General features: G+C 37.6%; 1 protein-coding gene across 2 annotated transcripts in view; it reads right to left on the bottom strand.

Moving 5' to 3' along the window:
* Positions 1-4,923, bottom strand: part of INO80D (INO80 complex subunit D) — a 105,868-nt gene that overhangs the window by 47,483 nt on the left and 53,462 nt on the right. The gene's annotated exons all lie outside the window — the stretch shown is intronic.

Raw genomic sequence — 4,923 nt, 5'->3', positions numbered from 1 at the left:
CCTCTCAAAAAAAAAAAAAAAAGAAAAATAATGAGTTTAGTTTTAGAAATGCTGAATTTAAGGTATTGACCAAATACGTGATGAGAAATATCCAACAAGCAGTTCAAACTCAAAAGATTTATCGTTAGACATGAGTAAAAGATTTAGGAGTCATTCAGGCCGGGCGTGGTGGCCCACACCAGTAATCCCAGCACTTTGGGTGGGCGAGGTGGGAGGATCATGAGGTCAGGAAATCGAGACCATCCTGGCTAACACTGTGAAACCCTGTCTCTACTAAAATAACTGGGCATGGCGGCAGGCGCCTAGAGTCCCAGCTACTCCAGAGGCTGAGGCAGGAGAATGGCGTGAACCCAGGAGGCGGAGCTTGCAGTGAGCCGAGATCATGCCACTGCACTCCAGCCTGGGTGACAGTGCAAGACTCCGTCTCAAAAAAAAAAAAAAAAAGAATATTTGGAATATTTGAGGTATAAAGATGAATAAATTGTGTTCTTCTTTGACCTTGAGGGTAAAAAAAGTTACCTGATAAAACTTCTAAAAGAAAAAAAGAGAAAGAAACACTTGACAGCATATGGTAGTTTAGATATACGAAGAGAACTTACCATTCTAAAGCAACTACATACTAGGTAAAATATATTTATGAATGCATTGTTGGTTCCAATAGGAAGTAGAGGAGATCTCTTCCCCTAACTGCTCATCAAAAAGTAAATAAACGATAAATAGAAAAAACCTGGGCCAGGCACAGTGGCTCACACCTGTAATCCTAACACTTTGGGAGACCTAGGTGGGAGGATAGCTTAAGCCCAGGAGTTCGAGAGTGGCCTGGGCAACATGGCAAAACCCATTCCTACAACAAAATGCAAAAATAGCCAGGCGTGGTGGTGCACACCTGTAGTCCCAGCTACTTAGGAGGCTGAGGTTGGAGGACAGCTTGACCCTGGAAGGTCACTCCAGACTGGGTAACAGAGTGAGACCCTGTCTCAGAAAACAAACAAACAAACAAACAAATGAACTCAAAACTGAAGCTAAAGGTAGAAGCAGAGAGAAAAAGAGAGGAGGTAGGCTGATTTCAAAGTACTTGCTGATATAAATTATCATCCTAACAAGTTAACGTAGCTAAATTTGAGTTTCCAGGATAAGTCCAAAACCTGTAAAACCAAGGATTACCATGCAAATAAGTAGGTAAGCCACTTTGTGTGCCAAAAAGAAAAAACATGATAAATGACAGACTCATACTTACAAGGACCCCAAAGGTGGGACTTATGACACACAAAAGTTGTGTAAGAAAGGTATAAAGGGGCTGGGTGAGGTGGCTCACGCCTGTAATCCCAGCACTTTGGGAGGCTGAGGCGGGCAGATCACCTGAAGTCGGAAGTTCAAGACCAGCCTGACCAACACGGAGAAACCCTGTCTCTACTAAAAACACAAAATTAGCCAGGCATGGTGGTACATGCCTGTAATCCCAGCTACTTGGGAGGCTGAGACAGAAGAATCACTTGAACCCGGGAGGTAGAGGTTGCGGTGAGTCGAGATTGCGCCATTGCACTCCAGCCTGGGTGACAAGAGCAAAACTCCGTCTCAAAAAAAAAAAAAAAAAGAAATGTATAAATGATGTTCCAGCTATGGCTTAGTCTCTTGGTTCTGGGCTCAGTGGCACGGCCTCAAAATTTTATTTAATAAATAAACTCTTAAAAATAAAAAATTATTTTAAACCAAAATTTCATGGATGTTTTGCCCAAAATAAAGGAAACAAGGCAATTATGTCCATCCTCACTCTTTCTATTCAATAATTTACTGAAAATCTTAGCCAGTACATAAGGCCAGAAAAAGCAATACGAGGCATAAAGATTGGAAGGAAGTAAAACTGTCATTCACCATGACATGATTGTTTACAGAGAAAATCATAAAGAATTTACCCAGAAAAGTTAGAATAAGTAAATTATCAAAATTGCAATACATATTGACAATTCAACCTAACAACAAATTATTTCTACATATAAGTGGCAAACAAATGAAAAATAAAATCATAAAAAAAAATCGGTTTACAACAGCATTGAAAGCAAAATACTTTGAAATAAATTTAATAAAATATATGCAAGACTGTCACACCAAAAATTTAACTCTAATGAAGACAATTTTAAAAGACCTAAACTAGAGCAGTATTCCATATTCATGGATTGGAAGACTTAATATTGTTAAAATGTAAATTCTCCACAAATCAACTTATAATAAAAACCACAATCACAATAGTATTGTTAGTGGAAAATGACAATTTGATTCTAAAATTTGTGTGTAAATAAAAAATACCTAGAATAGTCAAAATAATTGTGAAAAATGACTATGTTGTAGGATTCAAACCACTGAATTTCTACAGGTACTCTATAACCACAATTAACTAAGTAAATAAGTCTGGAAGTAGTCTAAAAATTTAAAAATTAATCAATAGAACAGAAAAGACTTCAGAAATAGGTTCACACCTAATATGCTTAATTAATTTGTCACAAAGGCACCACAGCAAATAAATAGGAAATAAAAGTATTTTCAACAAGTACTTTTGCAACAACTAGATAGCCACATAAAAGAATAAACTTTGGCCAGGGGCAGTGGCTCATGCCTGTACTCCTAACACTTTGGGAAGCCGAGGTGGGCAGATCACCTGAGGTCAGGAGTTCGAGATGAGCCTGACCAACATGGAGAAATGCCGTCTCTACTAAAAATGCAAAATCAGCTGGGTGTAGTGGCTCATGCTTGTAATCCCAGCTACTCAGGAGGCTGAGGCAGGAGAATCACTTGAACCCACGAGGTGGAGGTTGCAGTGAGCCAAGGTCGAGCCATTGCACTCCAACCTGGGCAACAAGAGCAAAACTCCATCTCAAAAAATAAAAATAAAAAACTTTGACCCCAACCACAGTACACACAAAAAATTATATAAAATGGGTCACAGACATAAATGTTAAAGATAAGTTAAACCTACAAAGTTTCTAAATACAACAGAGGTGAAAAACCTCCACAACTTTAGAATGGTCAAAGTGGTATACAGAAAGTAGTGATCATAAAAGGAAAAAATGTAATAAACTGGACTTTTTTAGTATTAACAACTTGTACTCATCAATAAAATATTATTAACAGGCCAGGTGAGGTGGTTCATGCCGATAAGCTCAACACCTTGGGAGGCTGAGGTGAGAGGATCATTTAGGGCCAGGAGTTTCAGCCTGGGTAACATAGCAAGACCTTGTCTCTATTATTTTAAAAATAATAATAATAATCTTCAAAAATAAAAAAGATATCCTTAACAAAATAAAAACTCAAGTCACAGACTAAAAAAAACACTCTCAAAACATATATGTAGGCCAGGAATGGTGACTCATGCCTGTATTTGCAGCACTTTCAGAGGCTAAAGCAGGAGGATCATTTAAGGCCAGGAATGTGAGACCAGCCTGGGCAACATAGAAAAACCTTGTCTCTACAAAAAATAAAATAGGAGGCTGAGGCAGGAGGATCACTTAAGCTCATGACTTTGAGTCTGCAGTGAGCTATGACTGTACCACTGCACTCCAGCTTCAGCAACAGAGTGAGACCCTGTCTCTAAAAAACAACAAAAATATATATGTACCAAAGACTTGTACCCAAAATATATAATTAACTATGACAAATCAATAATTTTTAAAAAATGTATTAGAAAGGGGGCACAAGTCTTGAAAAAATCATTTCCCAGAAAAGATCTTTGAATGGCCAATAAACACATGAAAGGTAAACAGCAGCAAAATGCAAAGTGAAATGACAATAAGAAACCATTTCACACCTCATTAGAATACCTAAAACTAAAAAGACTGACACCACCAAATGTTGGAGAGGATATTGAGAAAATAGAATTCTTATACATTGCTGGTACAAGTATAAAATTGCACAAACACTTCAAAAACTATTAAACTTCTTGTGAGGTTAAATATCCATCTGGAGTATACTCCATGTTGCCATTGAAAAGAATATATATTCTACTGTTCACACACAAATAGGCTGAAAGTAAAGAGACAGAAAAGGATATACGTGCAAACAGCAACTAGAAAAGAGCTGGAGTAGCCATGCTAACATCAAGACAAAGTAGACTTCAAAACAAAAAATGCCACTAGAGATGAAGAGGGGATATTTTATAATGATGAAAGTATCAATACTTAAGAAAAATACAGTAATTACAAACATACATGTACCTAACAACAGAGTCCCAAAATACATGAAGCAAAAACTGACAGAATTGAAGAAAGAATCAGACAATTTAACAGTAATAGTTGGGAGACTGCAATATCCTACTTCAAATAACAGAATAAAATTGAAGATCAGCAAGGAAATTGAAAAACTGAACACCATAAAACAACTAGATCTAAAAACATTCCACCCAACAGCAGAATACGCATTCTTCTCAAGTGCAATATAAAAGATTCTCTACAAGAGCATAAAACAAGTCTCAATAAATTTGAAAGGACTAAAATTATATAAACTATGTTCTCCAACAACAAAAGGCCGCATATTGTACAGTTTATATGTGAATATATATGAAATATAAGTGGTCAATAAAATTGACAACCCTTTAACCTACACTAACCAAGAAAAAAAGAAAAGTAATAAATTAGGAATAAAAGAATATACATTATCTAACTTAAAGAAAGAAAAATGAGGCCGGGCAGGGTGGCTCACCCCTGTAATCCCAGCACTTTGGCAGGCCGAGGTGGGCAGATCACCTGAGGTCAGGAGTTCAAAACCAGCCTAGCCAACATGGTGAAACTCCATCTCTACTAAATATACAAAAATTAGTCAGGTATGTGGGGCGCATGCCTATAATCCCAGCTACTCGGGAGGCTGAGGCAGGAGAATCGCTTGAACCCAGGAGGTGGAGGTTGCACTGAGCCAAGATTGCACCACTGCACTCCA

Source organism: Mandrillus leucophaeus, unplaced genomic scaffold (genome assembly GCF_000951045.1).
Source record: "Mandrillus leucophaeus isolate KB7577 unplaced genomic scaffold, Mleu.le_1.0 Scaffold411, whole genome shotgun sequence".
Classification (NCBI taxonomy): Eukaryota; Metazoa; Chordata; class Mammalia; order Primates; family Cercopithecidae; genus Mandrillus; species Mandrillus leucophaeus.
The sequence above is the reverse complement of the archived record's forward strand: the minus strand, read 5'-3'. Positions and strand labels throughout refer to the sequence as shown.